Raw genomic sequence first — 13,168 nt, forward strand, 5'->3', positions numbered from 1 at the left:
CAGGAGAACAATCCGGAGAAGGGAGCATCGCTTTTAAAGGAAACGGCATGAATAAGCAAGGACAACTTGGGCTAGAAATAGTTCTGGTCTATTCTAAGGAGACTAGTACGAGGATGGACCAGACAGAGCACAGAGAACAGCAAGGCAGGAAGCAGCCTGCTGAGGGTTAGTCAAGCCAGCAAGGCTCATCTCCAGGGAATGTTATCATTCCTGTTAAATACGGGCTCTGTCACAGAGGCCTGCTGAATGGCAGCACAGTATGACAACGCCTTGGAGAAATATGCTTCCAGTAAATGTTACGGAGCAGCAAAGGCACAGCAAGCATTCATAGGAGTGTCTCTGCAAGCCAGAATGGAGGGAGGAAAAATGGGCCACACTAAGAGGCAGCCAGGCCTCTGTGAGCAAGGGCAGAAGCTTCCATAAGCTTTACCTTTCCTCTCAGAAACCTGAGCAAGATTGTGCGAACATCTCCCAGAATGGAAGACCACCAAACCTTGGGGGAAAAGTGCTTGCAGGAACTTGGAAGTCTAGGAGGCTGAACCACAAGACCAGAAAAAGCTTCTTGGCCACAGGTCTGCTGGCTAGATAGCTTGGCAGGAAGGGACAGGGGAGATGGCTCTGTGGGTAGTTGTTGAGAGAACATGAGGATCTGATGTAACCCCAGCACCCACTTAGAAGTCCATCAATGTGGTATGTGTCTACAACCCAGTATCGGAGGTTGCGTCTGCACACGCATGTAATAATATACATGCATACATGCATGCACGCATGTACACATGCAGACAGTAACACACAGGCATTAAAACACATACATCCAGTAATACATACAACAAAACTTTGCTAAACAGTTTTAGACTTTTCACATTTCATTTTCAAATTAAATTTTAAATTGTTTTTGTATTACTAACTTTCTAAGCTAATTACTTAGAATTCTCGTGGTTGGAGACACACATTTTATATTTTGTCAGGGTTTGTTTGTTTTTAGAGAGACAGGATCTCATTATGTAGCCCTGGAACTCACTATATAGACCCATCTAGCTTCACCATACCTGGGAACATTATGTATGTATGTATGTACGTACGTATATATGTATATGTGTGTATATATATACAAACACACACGTTTGTGTGTGTGTGTGCTTGCTTGTTTCTCGAGACAGGGTTTCTATGTGTAGCCTTGGCTGTCCTGGATTTGTAGACCATGCTGGCCTCAAACTCACAGAGATCCTCCTGCCTCTGCCTCCCTGAGTGCTAGATTTAAAGTCTTGCACCACCACAGCTGGCTAACTCATATTTTTTAATGGGAAAATTTTAAAACTAACCTTCTGACCCTGACATTCTACAGACATCTCAGTATATTAAAAAAGCATTTCAAAGAAGCTAACTGCAGTATCAAACAAAGAAAAGAAATATGGAGTTAGAAAAGATACCCAGGAGGACAGGTGTGGCAGCACATACCTTTAACCCCAGCATTTGGAGGCAGAGGCAGGAGGATCTCTGTGAGGTCAGGGCCAGCCTGGTATACATAGAGATACACTGTTTTAAAACAACGAAAGCAGGTAGCCAGGAATGAGAGAGTGGATGATTGTGAAAATATTTAATGGCATAAAAAACAATAAACACTGATAGAAATCATAGAAATCAATGTCTAAGACATACTATGTTCCAACTTCATCACAAAGTAACATTATTTATAAAAACACTTCCCTAGACACAAAGGCTTACGAAGGCACCATATAACTTAGTCTTGATGTCAGCTAAAGCAAACAGCATTGAGAGCATTCATAACCGGGCATGAAACCTCTGCAAGGAAGGACAAAACCTGCAACTTCCACTCCACTCACTTTCTTAGAATCATAAGCTTTTTTTTGTTTGTTTGGTTTGGTTGGTTTTTTGGGGTTGTAAATGGAGAGAAACTTCTATCTTAGGTTCCCCAGCTAGCTGGAGTGAAGATGCTTTGGGAGTGCTTAGTCATAGCACCTCTGTGACCCCAGAGAACCTCTTCTGTGAGGAACCCTGGTCCTGCTGTTGGGCCTGTGAATGGGGAAGAAAAGTGAACATCGGGCTTTGCACGGACAAGAAACAAAAACAGCGAAGTATGGCACTCACACAGCGCTGCACAGGCAGTGGGAAGCAGCAGTCGCCATGACACACAGGGCTCTGCACAAGCGGGGGAGGAGGGTGCTACAGGTCTGCAGAAGGGAAGCCAAAATTAGGAAAAGCTTCATTAGGACAGTCATGCAGGATAGAGAGAAGGGGTGCTTCCTGAAGGAAAAGAACCTTCAGTTCCTGTCAGAGGTATATTCTACATACCAGAGGCAGTGTGGTGCGCTCTGAAAAGAGAGCTCTTTTAGGCTTGTCAGTTCTCATCAGATCCAGGGGATGAACAGGGGTTCTTGTTCTCATAGGTTTCCAGAGGAAGGAAGTTCCATACAGGTGACATGGCCTACGTACTGGGATATGACGTGCTAGAAGTCAATTTTAATCCAAGGTTACCTTGAGTCTGGACAGTAGAGATTGAGAAGCAGACCTTGCTTGCAGCTGTAGGTGGGAGAGGGACAACTCAGCTCTATAAAGCTGCAAGGTGACAGCACACTTTCTTATCAGCTCTCTAAGGAAAGCTGCAGGGCCATGTATCACTTCTAGGAGGAAGAGGCAGCCAGAGGACCTGTGACCCTAAGGAGAACAAGCTGGGTCTCCACCTTGACAAGCAAAACATTGCCATCTTAAAAACATCCCTCCCCCACAGGCAAGGATTTACTGAAGACTCTTCCATAATTCCTTTGAATTTTGTACACTGTCTTTTTAAAGCAAAAAGAGTCTGGCATTGTGACTGTAAGCTGTATTTGGGAAAACAGAAGCAGGAGAAACATGAGTTCAAGATCTGCTTGGGCTATGAAGCAAGTTCAAGACCAGCCTAGGCAACTTTAGCAAGACCAAGTGTCAAAAGGGAAAGGAAGGCTTAGAGTATAGCTCAGTGGTAGGGTAGAGCACTTCCCTAGGTTCACTTATGCAAGAAGGAAAGAGGGAAGGAAGAAAGGAAATGAAGAGTGAAGAGGGGAGGGAAAGGAGGGAAGGGAAGGAAGGAGAAGAGCCATGTACAACAAGGGGAGCCAGTGGCCAGTCTGGCAATATTAACATTTGCTTTATTCAAAGGCCCAAAGGCTGACAATGCTGATCCTGACCAAAAACCACCAGCAAAAAAGCACCCTCTCTTTATGAGCCCTTTTCAACCTTCTTTTTTTCTTTTTTTTTTTTTTTTTTTTTTAATTTTATTTTTCTACTCAGAATATCAACAGGTTGTAAATTACTTTTGAAACTTTGGAAAGTCAGAAGACTTTTTTTTTTTTAAGAAATACAAACAGCACCTGTGTTATAGGAAAGAATGTACTTTTGGTCCAGCTCTTCCAGTCCACCTGTTCCTTGCCATTACCTCACATAACCTAAGACCTTGGAGAGGCCTGCATGCCTCAAGTCACAAAAGCCTAGGAACACCTGCTGTGCGATTTCATACATAGACTTGTCATTACAGGAGACAACATGACCACCGTTCCAACCCACCGGCCTTCCTGCTCCTCGTGTGGACACTGTTCCTTTGTTCCTCTCCTAGCAGGCTAGAGTTAGGGACACAAATGGAAGGAAGGATGTTATTTTACTGGGTTCAGACAACAAATGCTTACTGTGCTTACAGTCTAGGGCTAGGCCCCAATCTCAGGAACAAGTGAAGCCTCATCCGTCCCAGCATCATCCCTGTCCTGCCCCAGAGGGCTCACTGCATAAAGACAAAGCACTTGGCTTCCGTGGTATGAAACGTGCAACCAACGCAGAGGAAACCAGGCAGCCACATGGAGGACCCTGCAGCCAGTCCTTGAAGGATGTGAGGCCAGAATAAACACAGAGAAGGCAAAGAACCTGTATCTACCACTGCTTTCAGGGCAAAATCACTTCTCCATTTCATGCTAAAAAAAACAGTCTACTGGCCATCTGGAGCCTACGTGAGAAACAGAAGTACAAGGAGGCAACCAGGACAAGACCCAGGGGAGGGGGAAAGTTACTACACTGCAAAGCTTGGCTTTGACCCTGGCTCTCACTAGCATAGAGCCTTTATTCCTGATAGAAAAGCAAAGCTGACTCTGGACCTAAAAGGACAAAAGGGGGCTACTGTTTAAATGCAATTGTCACAGCAGGCATCTGACACCCCCACAGAGCGTTACAAGCACCTGCTTAGTTAGCAGAAGAGCCTACAAGCGCAGGGTTCCAACCTGTCAGTGCCTGCAGTCTGAAATCTGGTGTGCACACTTCCTGTGGATAACTGGCCAAATGGATAAACTCAATTCTGCAAATGTCTTGGCCCAACCCTGAGCTACACAGGTTCATGAAGTTAAAAATTGACAAATCAAATTGAAAACTTAAAATCCATTAAAATGTCAGGTCTGTGTATCTGACATAGAACAGACAAAATAAACCTGAATTCAGCAAAGCTGTTTGGAGATTATCTTTGACACAGAAGCACAAGAGTGTCAAGAAATTCTTTCCTTAGGACACAGTGAACCCACCCCTGGCCCTTCACCTCCTATCTCCCCAATACGATCCATCAAGGACTAAGTTACAGCTATAGATCCCTGAGCCACCAGCAACTACCACCTCTGAGGCTGGCAGAGGCAGTGAAAGATACCCACCCCAAAATTCACATTTTTCTTTCCTGTTTATGTCCACCTCTTAGACAGCTATTTCTTCTGAGTTGAAAGAGCCTTTCTCCCCACCCCCACACCAAAAAAGAGGAAGGCCCTAAGACTGGGAAACTAAAGGCAACTTGCAAGGCTCAGGGAGATCCTGAAAGTTACATGATTCACACGGTTCCTCTATAAAAACAGCAAGCAACTGCTCTGGAGGAGGGACTCTCCAGGCAACCAAGTTATAAGGAGGTCGGTAAAGAGTTCCAGGGAGACCGATTTCATGGGATGTCACCTCTACTGGAGAGAGCTTATTGGAGATGCAGCTGCCTTCGAGTAACCCATGCTTGTGTCAGTACTCCTAATAAACTCACTAGTCCACTAAGCTAGATATAGGTGGAATCACTTTTTTGGTCTGCCGTCTGTGCCCTTCCTGGAGTGAATAGGCATAGGTTAAAATGGTCTTCCTGGGATGGTGAGACATGCTGAATGTATGAGGAAGTAAAATACAAATGAGTAGTAAATAACAAGCAACCAACTATCCGCTGTCCATAAAAGGTTTCTTATGCCTCCTCCCTCCTTCTCCACCCCAATCCCTTCCAACACACCAGCAGGAGAAAAAGGAGATTAGTGGGGAGTGGAGGCGGAGTTCTCTTTAGCTACCTCCTGCTGAGTAGGGTCATCAGATTACTTAGGGAAAGTACAATCTTCACTTCAGCATATCTCCAACTTCTTCTCACCCAACTGTATCAACAGCAGCCAGGAACAGCAGGGGGGAGGACCAACAGCTGCCTTCTTTCTTGGGGCTCCCCTTTCTCTCTGGGCCCTGGCATTTATTCCCTCTCCAGAGTCGTCAGATTTAAACTATCTACAGCTTGCAAAGTGCCCCTCTCAGAGCCCACACAAGGCAAATAGTTTGCTGCTGTGGACAATCTGAATCAGTCCCATATCCTACCTGCAATCAAAACAGAACCATGTTTACATCCACAACAGTGCCTTGGGCAAAATTTCAGAACTCATCACACGGACTCAAGACTTCCCTTTAAGCTCCTACTGCCACATCGGCCTCCTGTCGCCCCTCAAACCTTCACTCTGCCTGCTCCAATGTTTCCGAGGCCTGTTTATGGCTTTGAATGTGGCCTCTAACAGCCCGCTTGAAGGTGCAGCAGAAGGCCAGCTGAGCCGCCTGTTCTTCCAAACAGAAGAACACAACTGTTTTAAGAGACACTAACGGCATGCCCACTGCACAGAGGTCGGGAGGGTTTCAAGGCATGGATCAGAGCAGCATGACAGATATAAAAGAAAGGATCCAGACGCTAAAACCTCAACCTACAACACCTGCAATGAGGTACAAGCACCCAGACATGAAAGACAAGATGAAGTTCTCCCAGGCATTCAGCAAATTTATACACACACGCACACACGCACGCACGCGCACACACACACATCAGGGAGTTCACTAAGTCATACTCAATGACAAATGCCTGTACTGAGAACTTCACAGCAATATATTTGTATGTAAAGTGTCACGGCATTATTTCTCCAAGTATGGTCCATAAACCGTCAGCATCAGCGACTCCTGGAACACGTCAGCCGAGCTGATTCTCAGGCCTCACCCAGGCCTGCCACAGCAGGATCTTCCGTTTATTTTCATTATTAATACATAGTAATTGACCAGCTGGTGATGGCACACCATCACCTTTAATCCCAGCACTTGGGAGGCAAAGGCAGATGGATCTCTGGAAGTTCAAGACCAGCCTGGTCTACAAAGTGAAGACAGCAAAGGCTACACAGAGAGAGCCTGTCTGGAAAAATAAACCCATCCGGAGAGAACCCAGCAGTCTACTCAGCTAAAGCTATGAGAGTTGACTTTGGGGTGTTTATGTGATCTCTTCCTTCTTGTTCAACTGAGTTCCGTGACAGCAGGTCGACTCTGAATGGCTGGCGTGTACTCAGTAAGTGTCAGATGAACAGATGGTCTATCGAGTGACGGATAGAAGGAGGTATCTACCTTGTGGCAAGTACAAGCAAAGACTTGATAAGAATAGAGCGAGGGGAGACAGACAGACAGACAGACAGCCAGGCGGGAACACTTGGGTGGGGAAAGAGGTGGCAGCCTGAATGAGCCTGAGTGAGGAGAATGAGGTGGATGAGGAGAGGTGTACATGCACCAGGGAAAAGGTTGCTAGGGAGGCCATGGCACCTGCATCTGGCACCATGTGGATTGTCCTCCTGTAGGCCAAAGGCAGTAGCCAGAGAGAAAAGGGAGGGAAGTGACAGGATGATAAAGATGGTATATGTGGCTCTCGTGGTGGCTGGTGGTAGAGGCGAAGCGGTCACACGTAGAGTTTCAGCAGCCATCTCCAAGGCTTTTGGAGCTGGGCATAAGAGAGCTTGGCTCTAGCAGGCACCTCTGAAGTTTTGACATTGCAACACAATGTTATAATCTACAAAGTCTGGAGTACTATGTGATATATTATCAAAATATATATAGATATTCATATATGTATACACATAGATGGTAGATAGATAGACTGCTGGATGGATGGATAGATAGATAGATAGATAGATAGATAGATAGATAGATAGATATAGGTAAGTAGGTAGAGATAGATAGCACCAAAAAAGTCACAGTATTTTAAGTAATTTTATGATTTATATTGGGCCAAATTCATAGTTACCACAGGGCACATGGCAGCTGAAGGTTAATTGTACCTTCAGGAAATGAGTCCATCAACCAGGCCTGGCTGAGCTTTTTAAACTGCTGACCACAATCTCCCCAGGTTCATGAAATAGAAACATGGACATTACTCACGGTCTTCAACAAGCTGATCCAAGAACTTAGGGACATCCAAGCACCAGAGACCTTGATTCCAGTCCAGATGTTACCCTGCAGCAGTGCCCTGGCCAAAAAAAAAAAACCACACAAATGTCAGTGCAGAGACCTCAGTAAGAAATGTATTAGTTAGGCAGGTGTGCTGGGGCACACCTTAACTCCCAACACTCAGGAGGCAGAGGCAGGCAGATCTCTGTGAGTTCTAGGTCAGCTTGGTCTACAAAGTGAGTTCCAGGACAGCCAGAGCTACACAAAGAAACCCTGTTGCAAAAAAACAGACAAACAAAAGGTATTAGTTACTTACTCACTGCTCTGACAAAACACTTGACAAAAACAACCTAAGAAAGAAAAGGCTTATTCTGGTTCATTTTTCAAGAGTACAGTTAATCAAGTCAATCAAGAGTGAGGGCATGGCATGGCATGTCAGCAGGAGCGTGCCCTATCATCCTACCAGAAAGCCAAGAGAGGTGAATGCTGGTGCTCTGCTCCGTTTTCCATTCAGTTCAGGACTCCAGCCCATGGAACAGTGTCATCCATATTTACTGGTCTCTGTACCTCAGTTAACCCACTCTAGAAACTCTCTCACAGACAAGCCCAGAGGCTTGTTTCCATGACGACATTAAATACCATCAAACTGACAATAAAGCTGAACTATCACAGCAGGGGAGCAACATTCTCACAACAGTGAGGACGCCTGATTGGATTTCAGATTGTGAAGAGAGAGGAGAGCCATTCCTGGTCTCAGGACACAGTACAGCCTTGGAGCTGCAAACCCCCCCCCCCCCCATCTTCAGCCTGAGAAAGAGACTCCAGATCCCTGCAGCAGACCAAGCATGGCCTCTCAGAGCCCAGATTAGGGGTACAGAGATCCTTGGACACTAGCAGCTACATATGCTCTGTTCGGAGATAAGGCCCAGCTCAGAAAGCAGACAGTCCTTGCCTCAAATCATCAGCATGAAATCAGAAACCACAACAGGCAGCTGCCTTTCTAATAAAACTAAACAAGTATTATTCTTTTTTTTTTTTTTTTTTTTTTCCTCAAGACAGGGTTTCTCTGTGTAGTCTTGGCTGTCCTGGACTCACTTCGTAGATCAGGCTGGCCTTGAACTCACAGTAATCCACTTGCCTCTGCCTCCCAAGTGCTAGGATTAAAGGCATGCGCCACCAGCCTGGCACAAATATTATTCTTGTTCTGTCTAGCTCTAGAAAGAGGAGGAGACAAAATATTAACCATTTCTCTCTATTTCATATTCTCTCTCTCTCTCTCTCAAACATTCAGCAAGAAATCTAAAGACATAAAAACCAAATGCGAGTCTTTGAGATGTAGAAAGCACAGAAAAAGAGTAAACATTCCTTCCATCTCTGCACTTCGGGTTGGCAGACCTGGGAGAAACTGAGTCTGAGATGCTCTCCCACAGGCTATGTTTCATTCTTGGTCCTCCGGCTGCTAGTGCTACTTTGGGAAGCTGTGGAACCTAACAGAGGTTGAGGATAGCTCAATGAAGTCAACAGAGGCTAGATTTTGAAGGGTAGGGCTGGTCTCTAACTCTGATCCATCATGAAGTGGGGAAGCCATGACACACACTTCTGCCACCACAGTGAGTTCCTCACCGTGACAGGTTGCAACCGTCGAAAGCTGTGAGCCACAAGAAAGCTCTCCCCCCTGAAGGAGCTTCTGTCAAGTACTGTGGTCACAAAGACCAGAAACCATCCCAGGAAACACTCGGGGACCATCGAAATCAGAAGAGCCTAAAAGATGGCAGACTGACTCCTGTCCCGTTTCACCTTGATCAAATGAAATAGACAATCAAATCAAAATGCTTGTTCTGTAGGAAATGAGGCTTCTGATTATGGTCTGGGCTCTTAAATTAAAATATTAGTTATATGTTGAAATATAATCCACTAAATAGTTGCCTCTCCCCCTGGGTTTCACCTGCAGCTGGTCCTGACTAACCATGGCCTCCTGAAGCTCATGCCTAACCTGTGGGTGCCATAGCAGCTCACCTGTGAAACAGGGAGTGCCTACAGGGAAGCCCAAGGCATTCTGCTAATACAAAATTCAGCTCCCTTACACTCTTGAAGCAGAGCTGAATAAACTCTTACATTCTTGAAGCAGAGCTGAATAAACTTCAGGAGAAGTTGGCCTCCACTAAGTGTAATGGTTTGCCTACTTTGAGGAAGCAGGGTTCCAGTCTTTACCAATCTGAGTAGCTCCTCTCTTTGGTGATCCTTATTAAGTTGGTGTCACACAGTTATGGTATGCCGGCTGTATTCTGTTTGTGAAGTCAGTTCCAGCCTCCCTCCCCACCCCAACGGCCTCTCTCTCTCTCTCTCTCTCTCAATGGGAATTTGGATCTGTTTCTCCAAATATCCATTACTTTTTTAATAAGGCAAAGTTAAGGTTTCTTTTCCATAAGGCAGAATTCAGACAGTGAGGTCATTTGTTTGGAAACTACAGCAATTGTCCCAATTCCCCCCCCCCCCCCGTGTTCACATTCTAGTTACTCTGGATCATGAGCATGAAATGGAGATTTCAGAGAAAAATGCAAAGGTTTCTTGGGTCACCCACAGCAAAGTCAAGGCCTCCACACTGGGATACCCAGGCACATGGCTAACTGATCACTTACCAACCAATAGTTAGACAACTGTGAACCCACAAAGCTAATGAAGACACAGGCAAACCAAATACATGGCTAGAAATGGTCAACAGTCCCTAGACCCATCTAAAGAAACACATAAAACCCTCTTGCAATGTCCACAATGTTCCTTATCCTTAAGGGGAAAAAGGGACCAGAAGTAGGTCCTCTGAAAATACGATGGACCTTTACACCTGAAAGAAAAACAGAGTCAATTGTACATCAAAGTGTCGAGGGACAATGAGCCCAAATCCTCTGTTCCCAGTGTAAGGACCCCCTGTATTACCATATTCCAGAAGTCCCGTCCTATAATTCTCTCAACTACCCCAAGTCCACTGCAAGTGGAGTCATGAACGGAGACTGGATCTGTGAAGGGATCGCATGATCAGAGAACGCTGGATTCTTGCAGCAGGTGCAGTGGGCAGTATGGCTCTCCGTGTACCCAGGCTTACCCAGGACTACTGGAGGCCTCATCAAAAGCTTCAGCACAGACCTACTTACAAAGCCAGGGTGGCGCTCGCCACTCAAATGTCCAAGATTGACAGTAACAGAAATAAATTAAAGCACATAAAATATGCACAGTTCTAACAAGAGACAGAGAGTGGAGCACAATGGGAAAGGAGGTAGTGAGGAACTGGGAGGAGGAGAGGGCGGAGAAACAGTAATCAGGACATATGATATAAGAAAAAATTATTTTCAATAAAAATAAATGAATGAAAATTAAAATAAATAAATAAAAGAATATGCATAGCAACTGTTGTGTTCTTGTGTGAGAACTAAGAAATTACTAAATATTTGTATGAAGATGCCATATTTTAGTGAATTCTAAACATAATTGTGTTTATTTTTTTCTAAAAGGGTTTGTTTCCCTTTTCCTTATGTGCACGGAGGCAGGCATATATGCAAATACATATGCAAATATGCACATGTCCACAGAAGTTCAAGCCCCCTGGAGCTGGAGCTACAGGTAGTTAGTTGTGTGTTGTTTAGCGTGCGTACGGGGAGCCAAAGAAGAACAGCACACCCTCTTAACTGCTGAGCCATCTCTCTGGCCCTTTGTTTCCTTTTGTAAAGATTTATTTATTTTTCACTTGGGGAGGTAGGGACAGACAGACCTCTCTCTGTGAGTTCGAGGCCAGCCTGATCTATAAGGCGAGTCCAGGACAGCCAAGGCTGCACAGAGAAGTCCTGGGGTGGGGGGGGAGATTTATTTATTTTTATATGTATGTGAATGCCTGTTTGTCTGTATGTGTACCACATGTCTGCATATGCTCTTGGAGGCTTGTAGAGGGTGTCGGGCCCCTGGAACTGGAGTTACAGGAAGGCGTGAACCACCAGATATGGGTGCTTGGACAGCAACTTGGGTCCTCTGGAAGATCAGAACCATCTCTCCAGCGCTATGATTTTGTTTTCTTAAAATTCTAGTCTCAGCTCATATTTCACTCAAAAGTTAAGAGTGTTTTTCCAATAATAGTCTAGATATGCATGTTAATTTTTATGATACTGTTTCTTCGTATCTAAAGTATAAGATTACTTTCCTGCAATTCACGAAGCACAAATATCTGGACCCTCCACACAGAGATGCTGGTCACCTCTTAGAGGAAAGCAAGGTTTCATTTTACTCCTTATGGCTAATCCCTCCCAACTGTGCCGGCCTCGAATGCCTCAACTCAGGTGAGCCTTGAGGAGGCTCAACGAAATGTTGGGAGTCCTCCAACTAAACGTGACCACAGATAGTTACCATAGTCCTGGGTCCTGGGCCTTGAAAAATCTACCTAGACATATTATAAATGACAATAAAACACACACACACACACACACACACACACACACACACACACACACACAGATTCATGCCAGTGATGGGAAGCTCCCAGTGCTGTTCTGAGAATTTTTATCAGCCCTACTTTAAGAGGCCATAGAAATAGGAAGTACACCCCAGAGCTTGTCAAGGGTGGGGTCTGCCAGGCAAGGCAGAAAGCTCAGGAGCCATCATCTATAAATACATCTTTGCTTGGGAACACTCACACTCTGGCCCTAGTCCTGCAGCTGAGCTCAGGCCATGCCAGGCCAGCACTAGGTACCCGTGCACCCAACAGTCTTCTGTGACGCGTTCTGCCAGTCTGTTTCCTGCAGTACACCGTGTTACCAGGAACAGTGTCTCACGTTGTCTCCAGCAGCTGAGGGGCAAGGAGGGCCAGACATCTTGCAGGTCTGGGAGGACCCTGCTTCCTCCTACAGAGAATCTGAACCCAGGTTCCTTCAGCCTCCCCCTCCAGCACCTCATCCTTTCTTTGCCTTTCCTCTGAAAATTTTGCTCATTGGCTGAATCAAATCAAGTCACCCTTTCACCAGAAATGGCTAAAAGGTAGAGAGATGTGGGCAGTATTTCTCAGTCTCTAGCCCTGCCCATGCTCACCGCAAGCATCTTGACCGCATTAGTGAGTAGGAGCATGCCGTCCAGACTGTTCTGAAAATCCCACTGGAGACAGAGTTTGTCATCTTTTAAGCGAATATCCTCATTCCTCTTGTGTTGCTAAAACAGAGAACTGAGACCAGAGGATTTATTTTTAAAGACAATCAAACACATTATTTCTTATGGTTCTGGAGGTGGTGGAGTCCATGGCAGTGAGGTTCATATCTAGACAGGCTTCTACCATGACACAGCTTCTCATGGTAGAAGGAGGCAGGATCATGGAGAATAAAAGAGTCACCTTGGCAACAAAACCTACTATAGCGTGTTAGAGTATGCATGTCTGTGTGTGTGGACATGTGTGCCTACATGCAGAGGCCAGCAGTTGATCTCAGATTTCATCCTTTAGATGCTGTTCACTTCAGTTTGTTGTTGTTGCTTTGGGGTTTTTATTTTTGCTGGTGTTGTTATTGTTGGGTTGGGTTGGATTGGGTTTGGGGTTTGAGACAGGGTCTTTTACCAGGACTTAGGGCTCCCCAACTGGGCTACACTAGCTGGCCAGCACTACTTGGGGTTACAATGTTATATGTTATAATGTTCGGCTATATGT

The 13,168-nt window shown here is 45.4% G+C and overlaps 1 protein-coding gene across 2 annotated transcripts in view; it reads right to left on the reverse strand.

Moving 5' to 3' along the window:
• The window catches only part of Tln2 (talin 2), a 401,214-nt gene that overhangs the window by 323,619 nt on the left and 64,427 nt on the right, over window positions 1-13,168 (reverse strand). For both annotated transcript variants that reach the window (XM_055597884.1, XM_055597875.1), the window contains exon 2: window positions 7,489-7,576. The gene's annotated coding sequence lies outside the window, so the exon portion shown is untranslated. The remainder of the gene's footprint in view (window positions 1-7,488; window positions 7,577-13,168) is intronic.

This window comes from Psammomys obesus, unplaced genomic scaffold (assembly GCF_907164565.1).
Source record: "Psammomys obesus unplaced genomic scaffold, mPsaObe1.curated_primary_1811, whole genome shotgun sequence".
Lineage (NCBI taxonomy): Eukaryota > Metazoa > Chordata > Mammalia > Rodentia > Muridae > Psammomys > Psammomys obesus.